The sequence below is a fragment of the Bos grunniens genome, chromosome 2, assembly GCF_055505025.1.
Source record: "Bos grunniens cultivar Pamir isolate PY7600 chromosome 2, Bosgru_T2T1.0, whole genome shotgun sequence".
Classification (NCBI taxonomy): Eukaryota; Metazoa; Chordata; class Mammalia; order Artiodactyla; family Bovidae; genus Bos; species Bos grunniens.
Window position 1 is genome coordinate 105241213 of NC_141166.1, and position 23988 is coordinate 105265200.

A 23988-nucleotide genomic window follows, 5' to 3' on the forward strand; every position below is an offset into this window, starting at 1 on the left:
CCTGCAATGCAGGAGGTCCTAGTTTGATTTCTGGGTTGGGAAGATCCCCTGGAGAAGGGATAGGCTACCCACCCCAGTATTCTTGGACTTCCCTGGTGGCTCAGCTGGTAAAGAATCCGCCTGCAATGCGGGAGACCTGGGTTTGATCCCTGGGTTGTGTAGATCCCCTGGAGAAGAGAACAGCTACCCACTCCAGTATTCTGACCTGAAGAATTCCATGGGGTCACAGAGTTGGACACAACTGAGCAACTTTCACTGTTTACACACAATACCAGTCATCTTTATGGTATGGGGAGCAGAGAGCAGCAATTTCTCCAAATTGTAGTAGATATTCTGAATTTATTTTTGCTTTCCCTTATCATTTTTCTCCATCATTATGCTACCTGTAGATTAATTGGTTGCCTTATGCAAAGACGTGGTACCCCACACTAAATATTTCAGATTAAAGAAAGTCATTTTTTAAAGAAACAGGAAGTCAACGAGTTAATGTTCCAGGGATTCACTGTTCCTTTTGCATACCCCATTCCTAGTCACTTAGGTAAATTACACCTGAGAGTCAACAGTGTGGGGGTTTGATGTGTTGTCCTGCAGGACATGTTATACACTTTGAATAAATGATTACCACATGGAGTTCCTTTTCCACTTAAATATTCAAGTCGGAAACCCTAGGGTTTGAAATTGGGATGGAGGTTCTCGGGGTTATATTTGTTGACTCTCATGCCAATTGTTTGCTTTCTATCCTTTTGATTTTAGATTCTGATGGAATAGTTACATGAGGATTGGAATTCCACTGAATTGAAAAGTAAGGCTGCACCTAATCAGATGGGGTTCTTCATGCCCTATGTGTGTCTGTGTGTGTATGCTCAGTCACATCCAACTCTTTGCGATGCCATAGGCTGTAGCCTGCCAGGCTCCTCTGCCCATGGGATTTCCCAGGCAAGAATGCTGGAGTGAGTTGCCATTTCCTTCTCCAGGGGATCTTCCCGACCCAGGGATTGAACCCATGTGTCCAATATCTCCTGTATTGCAGGCAGATTCTTTACCACTGAGCCATTGGGGGAAAAAACAGAAACCTACAGAGAAGGGCTTCCCTGGTGGTCCAGTGGTGGGAAACTCACCTTCCAGGGCAGGGGACACGTGTTCCATCCCTGGTCAGGAAACTAAGATCCCACATGCCATGGGGCAGCTAGGCTCCAGTGCCGCAACTAGAGAGCCTGTGCTTTAACTAGAGAAGCCTGTGCACCACCATGAAAGATCCCATGTGCTACAACTAAGACCCGACGCAGCCAAGTAAATAAATACTAAAAAAAACACTAAAATCGCTACAGAGAGAAGATGACTGTTGCTGTGTTGCTATGTTTGTCTGTTCTCCTTAAGGGAAAATAGACTTACTGTCACAGTGGTGGGTGGAAGAAAATGTCAATATACTGCAAGCTGACTTAAACAGGGTTACTGGGGGCTCAGCTCCCTCACCATATTGGGTAAAAAGTCATGACCCACTGATATTCAAACTAAAGGCAAAGGAAAGTATAATGGACAAAGGGAGTTACAGAATCCAACTAAGGCCTCAGTCGAAGAAGCCACGGTTACTTTTGCTGTGTCATGTTGCTTTGTTTGTGTTATTGTTTGCAGCCAAGAACTTGGACTGGTATAGTCTCCAAATTTGTTGTTAACTCATTTTTCTGGAAAGTGATAGAAAAATCACAGTCCAGTTTAAGTTTATTGCTATTGGAATAATATAAATTTGCATCGATTTTAAATTATATTATCTACATTAATTATAATTTAGGAAGAATTATTGTATTTCAAGTAGACAGACATATAAATTTTCAAAATAGGATTTATTTGATTTAAATATTTATTTGACTTAAACATTTCATCAGGTAGTGAATGATAGTGACATGGGAAATTATTAATTTTTAGTATCATAGTATTTTATGATTAAAAATACTTATTTCTCAACTTTACATAAAATCTTTTCTGTATTAATAATGTTTTAATAATACATTAATAATAATAATCTTTTCTGTAATAATGACATTTCAACTAGTCTCCACCATAAAAATGAACGCTTTTCTTAAATATTCTTAATAAGAAAGTAATAGAGTATGGAGAGTTCCAGAAAAACATCTATTTCTGCTTTATTGACTATGCTAAAGCCTTTGACTGTGTGGATCACAATAAACTGTGGAAAATTCTGAAAGAGATGGGAATACCAGACCATCTGACCTGCCTCTTGAGAAACCTATATGCAGGTCAGGAAGCAACAGTTAGAACTGGACATGGAACAATAGACTGATTCCAAATAGGAAATGGAGTACGTCAAGGCTGTATATTGTCATGCTGCTTACTTAACTTGTATGCAGAGTACATCATGAGAAACACGGGGCTGGAAGAAGCACAAGCTAGAATCAAGATTGCCAGGAGAAATATCAACAACCTCAGATATGCAGATGACACCACCCTTATGGCAGAAAGTGAAGAGGAACTAAAAGCCTCTTGATGAAAGGGAAAGAGGAGAGTGCAAAAGTTGGCTTAAAGCTCAACATTCAGAAAACTAAGATCATGGCATCTGGTCCCATCACTTCATGATGGACATGAGTTTGAGTGAACTCCAGGAGTTGGTGATGGACAGGGAGGCCTGGCGTGCTGCGATTCATGGGGTTGCAAAGAGTAGGTCACGACTAAGCGACTGAACTGAACTCAACTGAACTGAACATTAGTATATTAAATTAAATAGCTTATTATTGGGGAAAAGAGTTTCAAATTTATAATTCTAAGCATTTTTCATTATTGAAGAAACCATAGTATACCATGATATTTAGTACATTAAACTAACATAGATATTTTAAGTTTTAAGAACTGATAACTAGGCTGTGGAATGGAAATAAGAATTTCATAAATGTTAAGATTATTTGCTACCAGAAAGGGAAATTAAGTCCTGCAGGGTAAATGCTTTGGATCATACAAAGAAAATAACGTAATGATCTAGGGTTGTTGGAGTCTTTCAAAATAAATTGGTAGTTATGTAAGAATATTATTTCAGTGTTTACAGAGTAATTTATCACAGAAAAATGTTCAATTAAGATCCCAAAATGATTTACCACAGACATTTTAAGCATATTCAAACATTTTCCCATAAATTAAACATGATGTAATTGAGTGTTGCATTAGCAATGTACCACTGTTGATTCATGTGGAAATCACAGACGTTTCACTGATTACTATCCTTTCACCATATTTAATGTAGATGTCATAGGTATTTTCACGAGATTTTCAGTAAATCAACTTTAATGTACCGTTTTAAAGATTGAAGCAGTTTTCAAAATGTCATAGTCCGTTTATTCAGGTTTGTTTAGAACCTGTTTAGAACTTACAAATAAGTGCTATTTACTTGAAGGATTACTTCAAGTAAAACTATTTAAATAAGTCATTTACCCGTGAGAACTCTTCATGTTTACCAATATATGACTTGTGTGTGCTCAGTCACTCAGTTGTGTTGGACTCTTGGAGACCCCATGGACTGTAGCCTGCCAGGCTGCTCTGTCCATGGAATTTTCCAGGCAAGAATACTGGAGTGGGTTGCAATTTCCTACTCCAGGGGATCTTCCCAGATCTGGGATTGAACCCCAGTCTCTTGCATCTCTTACTTTGGCAGGCAGACTCTTTACCACTGAGCCATCTGGGAAGCCCTGATACATGACTTATTATCTGCTAAAAAGTGATTCTTTCTTATAGCTATTCATTTTGGATATTCTAGCACAAACATAATTAAAACATAATTAAAGCATACAAAGGCTATTTCATAATTCTGGTCTTTGGGTTTCCTAATAATCATACAAATTCTTTAGCCCATCTTTATTTATATCTAGATAAGCACCCAGAACAATTTAGGGTAGATGATTGAGAGTTTATTTCACATGTGAAATCTTTTTTGAACTTTTAAACAAGGAAAAAATAAGAATGGAAAAGTTAGATGGAGCCAGGAGTGAGGTTAATATCTAAAAAGCATACACTTGCTGCTGCTGAACTGCAAATTTGGCTCCAAGCTCTCCAGCAGCCAGATGTTCCTTAAATAGCTTGAGGCTGTCTTTACACAGAAGCGAAAACCAGTCTGAATGACCTTGAGGCTACTCAAAGTTAGTACAGTATAAGAAGATTACAAGTGAACCATGCTTTATACAATAGATTCATTACTGATAAACTGTGCAGAAACAAAAATTTTGTACATGAAATAATGTTATAAATATACTCATGGAGGGATCATAATGATCCCTTTTAAAGAAAACCAAAAAAATGACTCCTTGTGTAACATGGAACTAATACACATACTCCTCTCATGTGCTTTGAATTTTTAATATTGGATTTTTCAAAGAGTCGATATGTAACATAAGGCCATCCTCTCATCTCAATATTGTGGTAGTAGAAATATTTAATGTATGCACCGAAGGGAGTAGGTTGAGACTATGTAAAATCCTTTAACTTTTGTTTGTTCAGCTGTATTTATCATGTTTCATTGCTTTTGTTCAATTTTCTGAGTGCATAGGGCAACCTACAATTTAAATTCCTTTGTACAATACGCATGTATTATCCAATGTTTGAAAATAGAAATACACACATCTTTAGTCATATTCAAAGATAACTCTAACATTCACCAGGTATAGCCTATCATGGTAAACTCTAGATATTGAACCAAGTATCACTTAAAATATCTTATTTTTTTTAAAGCTTTGCATTTACTAAAATGGGTAATCTTTTATGATCCTTGAAATAAAAACAATCAGATGAATTAGACAGTTTATACCTAAAGGGAGCTTTATGAAGTTATCAGTTTCCTATTTTGCAAGAGAAAAGCACAGGGTGCCAAGAGTTTTCCTTCCTGTTGTATTCCAAGGCACCACACTGCTGCTGCTGCTGCTAAGTTGCTTCATTCGTGTCCAACTCTGTGTGACCCCATTGATGGCAGCCCACCAGGCTTCTCTCTGTCCCTGGGATTCTCCAGGCAAGAACACTGGAGTGGGTTACCATTTCCTTCTCCATTAGGCACCACACTGAGCTAATGCATAATAGGTTCTTGGTATGTTTAATGAAAGAAAGAAAGTGAAGTCGCTCAGTTGTGTCCGTCTCTTTGTGACACCATGGATTGTAGCCTACCAGGCTTCTCTGTCTATGGGCTTTTCCAGGCAAGAGTACTGCAGTGGGTTGCCACTTCCTTCTGCAGGGGATCTTCCTAACCCAGGGATCAAGTTTGGGTCTCCTGCATTGTAGGCAGATGATTATTTAATGAAGGTGAGGTATTTGAATATTATTTCATGATGACATTGCTTAAGTGTTCACCTATGATGATTAAATTAAACTTCAGAGGTACTCTTATGAAAGCAGAGAAATATGACTTACATGTCATCTATAAAAGCAATGAAACAGAAAATGTAACAGTGTTACATTCTCATTTAGAGAAGCATAAGTTTTTGTAATACTGTCTGGTATTTTCAAATGCTAAAGGAACTAAGTCAAAGAAAACAGTCAACTTAGAATGTTTGCTTATAATCCAGACTTCATAACAAAATGAAAAGTCTAACTTTTACTTATATTTAGTAAGTTGAAAAGTATTTTAGGGCAGTTGATCCACTTAGACTGAAAATGTTTCAATATGAATAACTCAGAAAATAAATCATTAGCAACACAGAATGAAAATACAATATTGCAAACAGACTAAGCCACAGATACCTGGCTAGTTTATTCCAACGCCAATGAAGACCAGAAATACTATTCAACTGTATGACAAACTGTATACCCTAAGTGACAAAAGCTATTTTAAAAACAAGTGGGAAAGTACACTTAATTTTCCCACAAAGCATGTATTTTCACTGTGTAAATATTAGGTTGATACAAAAGTAATTGTGGTTTCAGACCATGAATTTTAAATCATTATAACTAGGCTCAAGCACATCCTTAATAATCAAAATAGGAACCATTACAATCAATGCATTTTTGCCAACAAGAAATAAGTTTGTTTATTCTTGTAGCGTAAAAATCTGTGCTTCGGGATTTGAAGAACTCTTGGAAAGTATTTCCTGCCTCCTGCTGGTTGTGGAGGCATTTTCCCTGCCAAAAGTTGTTGAGATGCTTGAAGAAGAGTTAGTTGGTTGGCAAGAGGTCAGGTGAATATGGCAGATGAGGCAAAACTTCGTAGCCCAATTCATTCAACTTTTGAAGCGTTGGTTGTGGGGTGTGTGGTCAGGCGTTGTTGCAGAGAATTGGGCCCATTCTGTTGACCAATGCCGGCTACAGGCGTTGCAGTTTCTGGTACATCTCAACGATTTGCTGAGCATACTTCTCAGGTATAATGGTTTTGCCGGGATCAGAAAGCTATAGTGGATCAGGCCGGCAGCAGACCACCAAACCGTGACCATGACCTTTTTTTGGTGCACTTTGGCTTTGGGACGTGCTTTGGAGCTTCTTCTCAATCCAGCAACTGAGCTGATCATCTCAGGTTGTCTTGGTAAAACCTACTCTTCCCGGTATATAACAATCCAATCGAGAAATGGTTCATTGTTGTTGTGTAAAATAAGAGAAGACAACACTTCAAAACAACAATTGTTTTGGGGGGGTGCAGCTCATGAGGCACCCATTTATTGAGCTTTTTCAGCTTTCCAATTTGCTTCAAGAGCCAAACGACTGAAGAATGGTCGACATTGAGTTCTTCGGCAATTTCTTGTGTAGTTGTAAGAGGATTGGCTGCAATGATCCTCTCAATTGGTCACTGTCGACTTCAATGGCTGGCCACTGCGCTCCTCATCTTCAAGGCTCTTATCTCCTTGGAAAAACTTCTTGACTCACCACTGCACTGTACGTTCATTAGCAGTTCCTGGGCCAAATGTGTTGTTGATGTTGCGAGTTGTCTCTGCTGCTTTACAACCCATTTTGAACTCGAATAAAAAAAAAAATCACTCAGATTTGTTTTTTGTCTAACATGAGTTCTATTGTCTAAGATAAATATACACAGCAAGTAATATCATTAAAAGAAAAACATAAAGTGAGAAATGTGCATTAGAATGATGTATAACATAACCGCAGTTGTTTAAGAATGTATTGCCATGTCAGACAGCAAAGTTCAGCAATGCAAAATAGCAATTACTTTTGCACCAACCTAATATAAAGAAATTTAAAGCATTTACTCTGTTTGTAACAGAATTTGAATAGAAGACAGGAGTAATTAGAAGATGTTCTTAATGACACGAAGCTATTGTCATTTAGTTCTTCTGAGAAAGTTAACCATAACCATAAACTTAGCCATAACCACTTAACTGAACTACTGTTTAAGGGCTAGAGTTGAATTAACCTTTATTTATGTCCACTACTGAAAATGAAATTATAGCCAGTCAGCCAGGATATCTTTAAGCACACACACACACACAAACAAAATAGGGTGAGAATAAAAGTACATTAGTGAATTAGCTGTAAATAACATATAGAAATAAAGGATAAAATAATTATATCAAGATGGAAGGTAAAGAAAAAAAATTTAGTAAAAAGTATTGAAAAGGGAGCCTTAAAGCCATATTGAAAAGAAATTTGTAAGAGGAAAGAAGAAAGGAGCAATATAAACATCTGCTGTAGTTGAAGGAAGAAAAGGAAGAAAGGGAGGGAAGGAAAGAGGGAGGCAAGAAGGATATGATCTCTTTTTATTTATTTATGTATCCATTTATTTATTTTCGGCTCTGCTGGGTCTTTGTCGCTGTTCACCGGCTTTCTTTAGTTGCCCTGAGTGGGGGCTACTCTAGTTGCAGAGCTCAGGCTTCTCATTGAGGTGGCTTCTCTTGTGGAACACAGACCTTTAGCATGGGCTCAGTAGTTGTGGAGTATGGGGTTAGTTGCCCCAAGGCCTGTGGGATCTTCCTAGACCAGAGATTGAACCCATGTCCCCTGCACTGGCAGGCAGATACTTAACCACTGAACCACGAGGGAAGTCCGAGAGTAAGATCTCTCAAAGTTCACTACAAATTGAAGACCCCACTCCAGAAGATTGTCTGTCTCTTTTCTCACCAGAGTGGCTATTTCAGAAGTGTAAGCTCTAAACACAATAGCTTTCCTTGGAGGCGAATGGCAAGGAGTTTTTTAAATGTTTGTATGTTTCTTTCTTTCTTTCCAGTTTTGGTGTGTTTGGTTGGTTTCTGTCACTGGGGGTGGGAAGAGAAAGCTCTATCTATTCTTCTAATGGCAAAGAAAACTCTCCATCATTTATTTATCTTGTTTTTTTTTAATGTTTGAACATGATTTATTAATTTTCATATTCACTTCTGAATCTAAGTATTGCATTACATTTTGTTTTTGTTTTTTCTTCTTTTTTTTTAAATTTTATTTTTAAACTTTACAATATTGTATTAGTTTCACCAAATATCAAAATGAATCCGCCACAGGTATACATGTGTTCCCCATCCCGAACCCTCCTCCCTCCTCCCTCCCCATACCATCCCTCTGGGTCGTCCCAGTGCACCAGCCCCAAGCATCCAGTATCGTATAGAACCTGGACTGGCGACTTGTTTCATACATGATATTATACATGTTTCAATGCCATTCTCCCAAATCTTCCCACCCTCTCCCTCTCCCACAGAGTCCATAAGACTGTTCTATACATCAGTGTCTCTTTTGCTGTCTCGTACACAGGGTTATTGTTGCCATCTTTCTAAATTCCATATATATGCGTTACTATTCTGTATTGGTGTTTTTCTTTCTGGCTTACTTCACTCTGTATAATAGGCTCCAGTTTCATCCACCTCATTAGAACTGATTCAAATGTATTCTTTTTAATGGCTGAGTAATACTCCATTGTGTATATCCGCAAATCAATCAATGTAATACACCACATTAACAAATTGAAAAATAAAAACCATATGATTATCTCAATAGATGCAGAGAAAGCCTTTGACAAAATTCAACATCCATTTATGATAAAAACTCTCCAGAAAGCAGGAATAGAAGGAACATACCTCAACATGATAAAAGCTATATATGACAAACCCACAGCAAACATTATCCTCAATGGTGAAAAATCTATCTTGTTTGTTAATTCTCTTGCATATCTCAAGCAACAGTTTAAGAAATTTAAGAAGAAAAAAAAAACCACCGAATCCTTATTCCTATTTTAACACCATTGCTTCCATTATTCAGTGTTAACCTTCTAGTTTATTCACATCACATGGTATAATCAAAGTAAACAGATCATTTAGTGCTCTGATTTTTAACATGTTGTTTTTCTATGTTATTATGCAGTTTATATTTATCATTATTTGAGGGAATGAAATATTCCATGTTGTTTACTTATCTATTTCTCTATTGTTGAATAATCAGTATGCTCCTTAGGTTTTATTTATAATTGACACTATATTTGAATTCTCTCTCCATTTATGTTTTTTTTTTCTTTTTAATTATTGCCTTAGAATAAATTCCCGGGAATAGGAGGAACTGTGCCAAATATTATGAACATTTATAGTGCACTTTGTAAATGTTGCCAAATTGTTTTCTAAAAGGAATATACCAATTTATACTTTCATCAGTAGTATCTGAACATATCCGTTTTCTCAGAAAGTTGACAGCAATTTTGCTTTATCATTTGACCACACACATGCTTTGGGATTTTTTTTCCTCACTATCTTAAAGGGATAAGTAGATGAACACGAAAAGAATGGAACTTTTAACTTAGTCAGTTTGGAATGACTGAGGGTTCTTGTTTTCATTCAATAGCTGTTGTTACATCCACTCAAAGAAATATTATGCAGGAATAAATAAGGATAAACACAAATGCTACATAGTAACATAAAAAACACATTCTGGAATTCAATTCAAAGGAAAAGGAAGACTTAAAGGGTTTGGCTTGTCCACTTATGTTTCCAAACCCACACCATCTGAGAGACAACTGTGTATACTCAGTCTCCTTTCATGCCAAAAACTTTCTTGCAACACAGTCTGTCTCCAAGGGTAATACAAATCTAATTTTCCAAGAACACTGCTTGCTGCCTAACCATTTCTAGCTACCTACAAAGTTTCAGAAGAGACGGATCAACTCTGAGGCCCTGTAACTTCTCTGGATGGGCGTAATAAGTCACTTGGGAACATTGCAAAACATTCTTTCTTAAAGAATAGGGCATCTATCTAATTCTTTTCCTGGTAGTTATCTATCTGGTCCTTTTCTCATTAATTGCAATTAAATTGTAAAAAATTTAAGGTCTTTTTAGAACGTTTGACTTAAACTGCAACATTAACAAAAATATCTGCTCAATGTTAAACTCTTCTATATCTGTTTATGTATGGTCAGGCCATTCAAGACAGCTGTTCTCTTATTCTCTGTACGCCCCCCTGCTCAACCAGGCTCTGCTTCTCTCACATGAATATCCAATCCTCTTAATCATGGAACCTAATTAACTGCCTGCGTGCTTGCCCCTTGCCTCAGCTGCTGGTCTCCCTGGTAACTGAGCCAACCTGACATCAATTCTCCTATAAACAGAGGCTTCCTCCCCCTGCCACCCCCAGCCCCAGGTAGCAAGGGTTGCTGGCGTTTCTTGCTCACTGGCTGCCTCACACAGCACACAGTGGGACGCTGCTCTGGGACTTCACTTCAGACAAGTAGGATCTCCTGTCCCTTAAGCCATTGGTGTCTCTGTCATAACTACAGACTGTTTCTTCAGTCTTAAAACTGGGCAAGTACAACAAAGGTCCATCTTAGTCAAAGCTATGGTTTTTCCAGTAGTCATGTGTGGATGTGAGAGTTGGACCATAAAGAAAGCTGAGCACTGAAGAATTGATGCTTTTGAACTATGGTGTTGGAGGAGATTCTTGAGAGTCCCTTGGACTGCAAGGAGATCAACCAGTCCATTCTAAAGGAAATCAGTCCTGAATGTTCATTGGAAGGACTGATGCTGAAGCTGAAATTCCAATACTTTGGCCACCTGATGCGAAGAACTGACTTATTTGAAAAGACTCTGATGCTGGGAAAGATTGAAGGTGGGAGGAGAAGGGGACGACAGAGGATGAGATGGTTGGGTGCCATCACCAACTCAATGGACATGAGTTTGAGTAAACTCCGGGAGTTGGTGAAGGACCGGGAAGCCTGGCGTGCTGCAGTCCATGGGTCGCAAAGAGTCAGACACAACTGAACAACTGAACTGAACAACACTTGCAGCCTAACAATTGGCGAGTCAGCCAGGTGGCTGAGAAAACTCCCGTAAATGTCAAGATGTTGGGAAATAAGGACAGGGAATGAAAGTTGCAAGGTAACCCCCCACCCCCAGCATGTGGAGCCCTGTGGACACTTTACCATGAAAGGTGTCTTTTTATTCCATTATGTCGATGAAATCCTGTTAAACTCAGAGTCTCTTGCCAGTTGAAAAGTAGCAGCCCCACGTTTGTGCACAGGAATGGCTGATGAATACTGACAAAATGCAGGACCTGGGTTCTCATATACCTGGCTGTTTTATAGTTGGGTGGAGGTGGTGGTTTAGTCACTAAGTCATGTCCGACTCTTGTGACCCCATGGACTGTAGCCTGCCAGGCTCCTCTGTCCATGGGATTTGCCAGGCAAGAATACTGGAGTTGCCATTTCCTGCTCCAGGAGATCTTCCTGACCCAGGGATCAAACTATGGTGTTCTGCATTACTGGAAAATTCTTTGTCAACTATGTTGAACATACCCCTAACGCACCACCCCTAAGCAATTACAGGCACAGGCTTTAGGGATATTAACTCAGGGACAGGCTTGTAAATTGGAATGGCTGCTTACTTGGAAGGGTTTGTTAGGGGACTGTGACAATAGCAAAATAATTAGAGCATTCTTGGGCTTCAGGTCCCAGCTATGCAAAAGTGCAGAGTGACGATGCAGTGTGATGAAACAACAGCTAAATGTAGCCTACCATATAAGGTGGAAGACATTACAGGAGGCCTATCCTAGTTATCTAGCAACCCAAAAAACATTATTTGGGATCTAGAATAGCTATGCATGATAGACTTCCCCCCCGCTACTGTAAACACTGATAAGAACCAAGGGATCCACTTTTCTTGATCATGAATTCAGGAATGGGCCAATAAAAATGGCCTACACTGGTGTTTCCACCTTCCTTACAAGCCCACTTCTGCCAGGCTACTTCATTACTGAGACGGAAACCCTCTCTCCCCATGTGTGGTCCCATCACGGTTCTCATGCCGTGTTAACCCACAAGCAGCTGGTCCAGGCAATCCGAGTTCGACTACTGACCACCAAAGGACGACTGCTGGTTATTTATCAGGACACTTAACTTGCTTCTGCCCTTGCCACAAGATCTAGCCCCAGAGGAACACATTGTAAAATGGCCCTGGGACTGGCAGGTGCTTGGTGGTTTCAGTTTGCTGCCTACAGATCTCCCCTGTCTCCTGCCGGGCTTCACTTAGTAAAGCAACTACTCCAGGCTCTCTACCAGAGAAAGGCACCCTTACATTACCATGGGGTCTGTCACATAGCTTCTCCAGTATTCAGCACCAACTGTCAGCACTGTGAGTGGACAGGTGAGATAGCCCTGCAGGCCAGGATGAAAACCACAGGCAAGGCTGACATTGTCTCAGAAGGCTGTTCTGCTTGTATTTGTTTAGTGGTCATGATCTCCCCTGTATTGTGCCTGTTAAACATCTTGCATTTCATCCTTAGTCTGAGCGGAGGGAATCTGTTCATGAACAGGTGGCTTCACTGCAAAACAAGTATGATTGCTGAGTTGCTAAAGTGAGATGACTGTGTCATCCTCTTCTGGACTTCCATGAAAAACTGATAAGCATGTGACCCCCAAATTGTCCATCTCTTGGCCCCACAATACTCTTTAGCTACAGCTTGTCGATTCTGTGTGTGTAGTATATGGTTTCCGTGTACCTCTACATACCTACTCCAGGGGTATCCGGGAAGATGGGTGGACACAGACTATAAGAGTTATGCATGTGTGCAGTACTCTTGCCTAGAAAATCCCATGGGTGGAGGAGCCTGGTGGGCTGCAGTCATGGGGTTGCTATGAGTCGGACACGACTGAGCAACTTCACTTTCACCTTTCACTTTCATGCATTGGAGAAGGAAATGGCAACCCACTCCAGTGTTCTTGCCTGGAGAATCCCAGGGACAGAGGAGCCTGGTGGGCTGCCATCTTTGGGGTTGCACAGAGTCGGACACGACTGAAGTGACTTGGCAGTAGCCTTAGGGATGAGTGTATAGTCAGGCCGCTCAAGATGGCTGTTCTCTTGCTTTCTGCTTAACCAGGCCCTGCGTCTCTCACATGACTATCTACTTCTCTTAATTATAGGGCCTAATTAACAGCCTGTGTGCTTGCCCCTTGGCCCAGGTGCTGGTCTCTCTGGTAACTGAGCCAACCTGACATCAATCCCCCCTGTTAACGGTAGCCTCCTCTTCCCTGAGTAGTGAAGACTGCTGTCATGTCCCTCCCACCGTCTGTGCACAGGAGGGTGTACAACCTTGGATAAGATCCCTCTATCCCTTAAACCACTGATGTCTCTGTCGCTTACTCTGGGCTTTTTCTTTAGTCTTAAGGCTGGGCAAGTACAGGGCTTGGTACCTAGCAGTTTATAAGAATGGACTCTGGAACTAAATGGATTGTGTTCAAACCCTAGCTTTGTCACTTAGCTATGAGATTTTGCATATTACTTAACCTGTCTGATTCATTTTGCTCATTTGTAAAATGAAAATGGTGATACCACTTGTCTCAGGACTGGTACAGGATTGTGAATCTGTTATATTAATGATATCCTAGTGTCTAGAAGCACATAATGAAACATGGAATAAATTGTCTCTGATGTTGTTACACGAGAGATCTTTCTGTACTGTGCTGGCTCCAAGCTCAAGACAGAGTAGCTTACTAGTGACCTTCATTTCTTCTCCAACTGTCATTTTTTCATTTAAAGTAATACATAACAAAGAGAATAATTACAATAGCTGTCATGACTGAATGCTTATTATGTACCATGCACAGTGCTAAGTGCTTCACATGCTTTATGAGTCATCACAATAACTATGAAGTTGATACCAATTTTCAGATGCAGTGACAGAAGCTTAAACTAAGTAGTATGCCCAACACCAGCTAACTAGGAAGTGGCAGAACTTAAAAGCAGTCCTGCCTGTCAGAATATGTGCAGAAAAAGAGAAAATGTACTCAAATATCAGTGGTTTCTGGATCATAAAGTTGGGGTGATGATTTAAAATGCCTCTGCTGCTGCTGCTAAGTTGCTTCAGTCGTGTCCGACTCTGTGCGACCCCATAGGTCACAGCCCACCAGGCTCCCCCGCCCCTGAGATTCTCCAGGCAAGAACACTGGAGTGGGTACTTCTATCTGTTTTATGTAGTAAGAGCATATTTCTCTGATAATATAAGACTTTGCATATTTAAATATATTTCAGATTCTGTATGTATTAGCATTTCTGTTTCATAATGAATAATAGTTCCTCTTATTGCTCACTCCTGTGAACCAAAAAGGAAGTCTATCTTTGAATCAGTCTTTTTATCTTTTGCACAAAGCAGTTCTATTACTGCCTTCTAAAAATGAATATAGTGTTTTAGAATCTGAATTCCATCTACTTGTTCTTAGCGCAAACATCACATACACAGATTTTATTAAAATCAAGTTAACATCCAGCATTGCCTTGAGCTTGGCATCGTAAGGTCTCCTTGCTGTTACCCCTAGTGTCTCTAAGGGAAATCCCCTGATGAATTTGCATGGGGATCAGCAACAGAAGACAGGCCAAATGAAAGCAGAAACACAGCCTGGTGACACTCAGAGGAGTCAGGTGTGCCCCACACTCCATCACTTCTCTCCCAGAACTCTTAACGAATGGAGAAGAGGCAAGAAAGGCAGTGTGTGGCACATCAGATTCATGGTTAGTGTCAACTAACACTTACTCTACTGCCTGTTAGGTCCTGTGTGCTTTTACCAGCATTTTCCCATTTTATCATCCAAGACCAGTGTGAAATAGGTATTATTAGTTCCTCTTACAGGTTGGGGTAGTAAGGATCAGGTTCAGCAGCTTGCTCAGTCACCCAGAGGACAGGCAGCAGACTTGAAATTTGAACCCTGATCTGCCAGTGGCCTACACTAATCTTTATATAGTGCCACCAACACTTTCATAATTCCTAGTGCCCAGAGACATAAGAGGCAGTAATCTATAAGAAGCATTATATATAAGAGCAGATCCATAAATTGGAATACTGTAACAACATTAGTAAATAAATATGGGTCTATTTGCCTACCAGTCTGTACTTCCTTTGCTTTTTTATGTAAGAGCTTATTTCTTGATTACATGTTTCAGTTTAGATGGTTTTTGCTAAATTTGTGATTCTTGGTATGAATTACAAAGCAAAATTTCATTTATTGATGTATGACAAATCGTAGATCTGATTTATAGAAAATAAATAGTTGGAACCATAATGTTACTGTAATTAGAAGCAGAGTCCACAAATGTGCTAATTATTCCCTTCTCTGAGGTCTTTGAGAAGATATAACCAGTTCTGTGACCCATCTCGAAGGCTCTCATCATCGATGTTTCTGTCAATTTTATTATTCTATATATCTGTCAACAGGGAGCTTAAATAGGAGTGTGGACTTATATTGCTTTCAGAACTTTATGAGGATAAGGACATTTTAGACAATGGAATATGTTACTGAAGTGTCTTATGAAGTTTTTTGTTTTTTCTGAGAGGCTGAGCTGTCATTTGCCTGGAATGGTTCAGGACAGTTCTGCCTGGAGGCAGGACTATGGACTCATTAACCTTCTAGCCCTGCAACTCTGTCAATCTCAATTCTCTCCGCAGTTTCAATCAGATACAGCTGCCTCTAGTTTCATTCTGGTTGGTTCAGTGTGGCTGTGTGCTCTTGCAATTTTCCATATTGCAAGGGAAAAATAAAGCGTCTTCAATATATGTAGCTGTGTGTGAGGCAGTGTGCATGGTGGATCCTTCCTTACCGAAAGGCTAAACATAAAATACACTGATAGACAAGCACACTGGTGTATAGAGGAGCACCATATGCCAAATATAGAGGATTCTTATTTCTCTTTGCATATAGATGAATATGCAGCTGTGGCACTCTCAGGAGGCCTCGGAGTCGACTTGGTCCAGAGGAATGACTGTGCTATTTTTGCACTTTCCCTTACATTATTTCTCAAGGCTTGAGGGAATTTAAATGTGACTTACTTGGCAATGACAAGTCTCTGTCCCCTCGGTACCTCCTGAATGAGATCATTTGCAAAAGTCACCTCACCATAGCTCATTCTATTTCTTCATAGAGAAACAGTATCACTTAGATGGACTCTAGATTTCAAGAAAGAATGGTGTTTTATTTCCCCTTAAAAATGACTCCTTTAGAATGTTACTATTAAATTCATAGTAGTTTTGTAATTTATTTAAAAAGTATATGTTCTCTGGAAGCGATAAGGGTCATGTCATAGAATCTTAGTTTTTCTAATGAAGGAATTGAGGTTCTGAGAAATTAAATGGCCTGGGTAAGATCTCCTGGTAAGTTAGTAGCATTACAGGCCTAGAATTCAGCTCTCTGGTGTCCCAGTCCATAATGCAAGCTTCCTTTCCTTCTGAGGCCCTGTTTGCTGTTTAGTTGCTCAGTCGCATCCAGATGTATGCGACCCCATGGACTGTAGTCTGCCAAGCTCTTTCCATGGGATTCTCCAGGCAAGAATACCGGGGTGGGTTACCATTTCCTTCTCCAGGGTCTGAGGCCCTACATACTCCGGAATGAAACTGATTTTAACAAAAGCAGTAAGATCTCTCTTCAGTAAAATGTTACTGTACTTATCATGAAGTAGAATTTTGAAACTCTCAGAAGTATTCATTGGTGGTGATTTAGTTGCTAAGTTGTATCCAGCTCTTGCAACCCAATAGACAGTAGCCTGCCAGGCTCCTCTGTCCGGATTTCCCAGGCAAGAATACTAGAGTGGGTTGCCATTTCCTTCTCCAGGGGAATCTTCCTGATCCAGAGATCAAACCTGAGTCTCCTACATTGCAGGCAAATTCTTTACCGACTGAGTTATTTCTTATACTTGAAGAATTTTTTGAAACAATGAAATTCATCCATTCCCCTGGAAAATCTTTTAAAATGGAGACAAGTAGTAATTAAGCCAAGTGTAAAATACACAATGAATTGGAGTCTGGAAAAAGTGACCATTTGGAGTCCTTCTCTATAGAGGGAATAATCAAAAGCCCTGGAAGAGGTGGTGACTTGATTAGAGCTATAATATTTTAGAGAGTAGGGATGAGGATTTTAAAAATCAATAAACTCATTTATAGAAATTCTTTTTGGAAACCACTTTTACAAATACTATGAAAGGTTTCTGTGCTTCCTAATGTATTTGTATATATTTCTGGCAGAATATGTTTTAGTGGAAATCAAGACAGCTTTGAGTAAATTTAACCTCAATTACCCAAATTTTCTGTCTCTTTAGAATTTGAGGGAATTCTACAATAGTTGTATCAAGATTGAAGTTAGGTTGTTGTCATTATTAAGCTCTCAATACAATTGGCTATCATTTTCTTACATTTGTAGAGAGGTGGATCAATATTTCTAATGAGAGAAAAAAATAAAAATTCAAATGATCCATTTCTCACTTAGCCAAGATTTTAAAAAGCTATTTACTGAATTGCACATTCATGCTTTAACCAATACTTATCACTTGCAGAATATGACAGGTAATATAGGAGAATGAGGACTCTGAAGTCAGAGTACCTGGTTAATGTTCTGGTTTTCTACCTACTAGATGTGGTCTTTTGGTAATTTGTTCCTTAGTGTCCTTGTTTGTAAAATTGGAGGTAAGAATATCTACTGTTAGATTAAAGGATTAATGTCAAAGCGTTTAAAAGAGCATATGATCAGGGCAAAATGTTAATTAACTGCTGCTGTTATTATGTGTTATGGACTATGGATGGAAGATAAACTAGGTATGATTTTTTTCCCTCATGGAGAACAAGTTAGTAATTGAAAAATAGTAAACAATTGGATAAATAACTCTAAGATACAATTGTTAAGCGCTAAGGGAAGTACAACATGAATAATACCAGTGGAAATAACATCTCTCCAAATGTTCATGTGTCATTGTCTTGTTTGCAACCAAGAGAACCACACTTCATTTTGCTGCTCCACACCCTCTATGGTGACTGAGTCTCAAAATCTTTGATATTTTTAGGATTAATCATACACTTTCAAGTGAGTAGCAACTGGAATTTCACATCAGGACCATTGTGTTGGGCAGGCATCCTCAAAATAATTTATTTTCCCACTTCTCATTGCTTTATGACCATTTAAAGTTTCAAAAGGGTGGCTCAGACAGTAAAAAATCTGCTTGCAATGCAAGAAACCTGGGTTTGATCCCTGGTTCAGGAAGATTCCCTGGAGAAGGGAATAGCTACCCACTGCAGTATTATTGCCTAGAGAATCCCACGGACAGAGGGGCCTGGGGAGGTACAGTCTATGGGGTCACAGAGTCAGACACAACTGAGAGACTAGCATGTACACACGCACACAATTTCAAGACAGCAATCCTAATTCCCAATGGTTTGCTACATTTCTTAAGGCATAAATCTCTGCGATGCTCCAGAGACCTTTGTCCTAATAAAGACAAGTTCTTCTGAGAGCAAATGAAGAGAGCGTGAGCCAAGGTTTGTTGAGGAGGAGCCCAGTTGTCTCTTCCATTCAGCAGCAGATGGCACGGACAGCCTGAGTGCCAAGGAGGAAATGCACAACCCCATCACCCAACCGTTCTCGTCTCGCTCAAAAGCTCCACGTCACAACTACAGTCACATCTTCTCATTCAAGTCTCAGCCTTCCAGGAGGGAGCTGATTTGGATAATCTGCACTGATATTAACCAGATACCCCTAAGTATGCTTGGCATTTTGGCCCTACCCAGACATTTGAGGCAGATTGTAAACTCATATTTAAATGAAGGTCAGCTTGTTCCAAAGACTGCTCATAAGGGTTTAAAAAAGAAAATGGTCAGATTCTGCAAGAAATCAGGCTTTTTTTTCTGATTTTTTTTCTTAAAGAATAAAACAATTCTTATCCAAGGATTCCCCAAATCAATCCTGGACACAATCAAAGTCCTAGGTTTACTAAAAATGATTTACTTGACCTTTGGCACTTATATTAAATGTCTTATTTTTAGACAAGATTCTTGAGGTCCCCTGTCAAATACAGGGTCATCAAAATACTTTATTGCTCTTTTTTCTTCTTGCCACAACACGGGTATTCTTTGGGCAAATAGGAAAATTTAGACTCACCCTTTAAGTTGGAAGACACAGATGACTTAAGCACAGGCCGCCCGCTACGAGGGAGGGTGCAGCCTAGGACTGCCGCGGTTATATAGTGAAGTGTTAAAGCATTTCTGCCCTGTGGTACTTGAGTGTACTAAAAATAGGCAACCCTGAACTATTACTGCAGTTGAAGGACGAGATAAAAATAGGAAATAAAGTTGAAAAAGTTGTATAAATAGAGTACTGGGATTAACAACTCAACGCACAGGATTGAATTCGCTAATAAGATGTATTAGTTTTTGTTGAATGTAGCAAACAGGATACCATTTAAATATTTAAGAGCAATCTTGGTTATGAAAGTATGTTCAAAATTTAAGGACGATTGACATTCAAGCAATGACAACTTATTTGAAATAGGGTTTCTTTCAGTTTTCCAGCTGGGAAGTCCCTTTATATCTTTTAATGGTACTCTTCTCACTTAGAAACAAAAATGCAAAAAAAACACACCCAAATTTGGATAATAGCATCAGCTAGCTAGACATAACTGATCTAGCACATGTAGCTAAAACTCACTGGTGATTTATGGTGTCACGTTACCCTTGAATTCAATTCCCATTCAGTAGGACTGGGAAGAGCCCAAGAACTAAAGCCATTCAGTTTATTTAGCATAAATTTAGCCACTTATAGAGACAGCATCAGAAATTTAAAATTCTTCACATTGCCTTAAAAGATGATATTGAAAATTCTGGCTTCAAAAATTCTGTGACGAAAAACCCATCCTGGGAAATTAACTCTCAGCCTCTTCACTCTTCCTTTGTTTGGGCCTTCTGTGTTTCCACCAAGAAAACTAGCAACACTTAGCCGTGTTTCTTGTTCCTTCTGATGCTCCTGCTGTGATTCCAGGACCAGAATGCCCTCGCTAACTTCTGAATTTCTACTGTTGTCTGCATCCAGCAGATTAACATAAATGTGTAGGGACACTACTTTTCTGCTCAAAAACTTCAGATTAGAGGATAAATTTGAAACTCTTCACCTGGATCTAGACTTGCTAAACCTGCTTTCATGTTTTAACATTAATAAAGGATAGGTTTGTTTTTATTAAACCAATTTATTTTCACCCCTGAACCTGCCGTCTAATTCATAACAAGATAGTAATACTAATAACCTACCTGTGTCCTCCTTGTCTACTTTAATCTTACCCTTTTCCTCTCTCTCAGAGCTAACCACAGTCCTAAGTTTGGTGTTTGTCCACCTCATTCTTAAGATGTTTTAACATATATAAATAATCTTCAGTTTTATAAAAGCTTATCATGCTCTAGTTTGCCTTCTATGGCTTGCTTCAAACTGTTTTCCTCAACATTTGGTTACCAAGACTCGTCTGTGTTGCTGCATGTCTTACGGTTGGTTAGTTTTCACTTTTGTATAATATTAGGTTGCAAATATATCACAATTAGCTTTGATCCCACCCTCCTTGTTTTCTGTTTTGCTGTTACCAAAGTGTGCCAAGTGTATTGCGGACATTCTTGAACATGTCTCCTGGAAAGCATTCCTGCTTTGGTTTCTCTTGGGTGTGTGCCTAAGAGTGAAATTGTTGAGTTTTAGGTTGTACCAATAAGGGTCCTGGCAGGAACAAGGTCAAATTGTGTAATTGAGGAAAGTTAAATAAAGGAACTATTATGGGATGATGAAGCATGCTAGCTCTAGCAAGGGCAGGGAGCCATGGCCATCCCATCCCTGAAGAGGAAGGGAGAGGGAGGAATTACTGGAACCTGAAGAGGGCAGCTGCAGCTGTAGGAGGGGATTACCCAACAGAGCTCTGGCTTTTCGTAGAACTCTACCAATCAACAGCCTGGCAGAGAGGGAGCTGATCTCACTAAAAACCCTGACCTCACTCTCAACCCGTCCCTTCAGTGTTTGGCAGAGTCTCTCATTAGCTCAACCCAACTCAACCAGAATGCCAGGGAGCCCATTGACTAAAGTCTCTAAAGGTCAGCTTGCAAAAACAGAGCAAGGTTTTGCCTTTTCATATTCACAGGGTGCTTGAGGCAGGAATTCTGAAGTGGTTTACCATTCCCTTCTCCAGTGGACCGCATTTGTCAGAACTCTACACCATGATTGTCTGTCTTGGATGGCCCTGCGTGGCGTATAGCTTCAATGAGTTACACAAGGCTGTGATCCATATGATCATTTTGGGGTGCTTTCTCTGATTGTAGTTTTCATTTTGGAGGCTGTGCAATTATAGTTCTTACTTCTTCTCTTTGCCCTCTGATGGATGAGGCTAAGAGGGCTGTGAATGTTTCCTGATGGGAGGGACAAGCTGTGGGGAAAAACTCTTGCTCTGGTGGGCAGGACCATGCTAAGTAAATCTTTAATCAAGTTTTCTGCTGATGGGTGGGGCTGTACTCCCTTCCTGTTTGTTGTTTGGCCTGAGGTGGCCCAGTCCTAGAGTCTACAGGCTCTATGGTAAAGGCTAACCCCAAAAGGACTTATGCCAACATGGGCCTCCTAGTACTGCTGCTGCCAGTGCCCGATCCCTTCAGGAGGCCATTACCAACCACATCTCTGCAGGAGACCCTCAAACACTTGCAGGCAGGTCTGGTTCCGTCTCTTGTGGGGTCACTGCTCCTTTCCCATGATTCCTGGTGCACACAAGGTTTTGTTTGTGCCTCCCAAGAGGATCTGTTTACCCCAGTCCCTGTGGATGTTCTGTAATCACATCCACTGACCTTCAAAGTTGGATTCTCTGGGTATTCCCAGTTCCTTTGCTGGATCCTCAGGTCAAGAAATCTGACGTGGGGGCCTAGAGCCTTTGCAACAGTGCAAGAAACGTCTCTGCTGTTACCATTCTTCAGTTTGTGGGCCTCACAGTGCGCATGGGATTGGATTTTAATGTGGTTGCACCTCTATCATGTGTTGCAGCTTCTCCTTTGTCCTTGGAGTCTGTGAGTCGAGTCTGTTTCTATTTTGTACATATTCATTTGTGTCATATTTTTGATTCCACATTAAGTGATATCATATGGTATTTGTCTTTCTCTTTCTGACTTAACTTCACTTAGTATGATAATCTCTAGTTATACCGGGTTGCTGCAAATGACATCATTCATCTTATGGCTGAGTAATGTTCCATTGTATGTATGTACCACATCTTCCTTATACATTCATCTGCCAGTGGACACTCAGGTTGTTTTCATGTTTGGGGCTATTGTGAATAGTCTGGTTATGAACATGCTACTGCTACTGCTAAGTCGCTTCAGTCATGTCCGACTCTGTGCGACCCCAGAGACAGCAGCCCACCAGGCTCCCCCGTCCCTGGGATTCTCCAGGCAAGAACACTGGAGTGGGTTGCCATTTCCTTCTCCAATGCATGAAAGTGAAAAGTAAAAGTGAAGTGGCTCAGTCGTGTCCGACTCTTAGTGACCCCATGGACTGCAGCCTAACAGGCTCCTCCGTCCATGGGATTTTCCAGGCAAGAGTACTGGAGTGGGGTGCCATTGCCTTCTCCGGGTTATGAACATAGGGGTACGTATATCTTTTTCAATTATACTTTTGTATAATTTAAAATTATATACACCCAGGAGTGGGATTACTGGATACTATGGTAATTCTCTATTTATTTTGAAAGTATCAGGTAAGTCAAACTGACCTGTCGTATCATTTAGGATCTCTGTTGCTTTATGGATTTTCTGTCTAGAAAATCTGTCCATTGATGTGAGTGAAGTGTAAAAGTCTCCTCCTACTATTGTATTTCTGTCAACTTCTCCCTTTAGGTCTGTTAGTTTTTATGTATTTGGGTGCTCATACATCAGGTGCCACATGTAGCTATATTTTTGATGTATTTGTGGGAAGAGATGAGCTCCATGTCCTACCCCTCTGCCATCTTCATCATGCTCCCTCTTAAATTTTATTTTCCTTATTTCTGTCCTCCCTCTCACAGATAATGCTATATTTAATCAAATCTTGAAGTGTATCTTTTTTAGTTAATACTTAACAATAAAACTGTTCAATAGGCTTTGCTAGTAGCTAGTTGCTTTTGCCAAGTTAATGCTTGCATCACAACATCTCCTCCGACTTGCCTAAAATTCTTCATTGGTGGAAGGGAAACAAATGACCACAAATTAAACTCTCCTTCTCAACTTGTGCATAGTGCAGCTGTTCACTATTATAGGAGTATCTCAATAATTTGTTCCCCAACTTTATATTATGAATAATTTCAAACATGTAGGAAAATTTGAATAATCATATGTAATTATAATCCAGATAACCCCCTATTAGATTTATCAGTCATTATAATGATTATCATATGAATGATGCTGAGGTTAATGAGGACATTAGCAGAATATCTTTCTTATTTTATTTTTTATTGAATGAAAGTGTCTTTAAATTCTATAATGCTTTTAAAGTTTTCCAAAACAGTTTTCCAAAGTTTCACACACACAATTTCATATACTCTCAGAATATCCTTTTTTTTTTTTTCACTATATTGTGGTCTTTCCACCCTTCTTACTCCCTCCTAGTAATGACTAGTTTGTTCTATATATCTATGTATCTGAGTCTGTTTCTTTTTTGTTATATTCACTATTTTGCTAATTTGTATTTTTATATTCCACATGTAAGTGACATTTTACACCACTTTTTTTTCCATTTGACATTTCGCTTAGCATAATGCCCTCCAAGTCCATGCATGCATCCATGTTGCTGCAGATGGCAAAATTTTATTA

The 23988-nt window shown here is 39.6% G+C and overlaps 1 protein-coding gene across 1 annotated transcript in view; it reads right to left on the bottom strand.

Moving 5' to 3' along the window:
• Positions 1-19389, bottom strand: part of GRB14 (growth factor receptor bound protein 14) — a 192098-nt gene extending 172709 nt beyond the window's left edge. Inside the window, exon 1 of the mRNA XM_086370431.1 lies at positions 19298-19389. The gene's annotated coding sequence lies outside the window, so the exon portion shown is untranslated. The remainder of the gene's footprint in view (positions 1-19297) is intronic.
• Positions 19390-23988: the final 4599 nt, after the last annotated feature.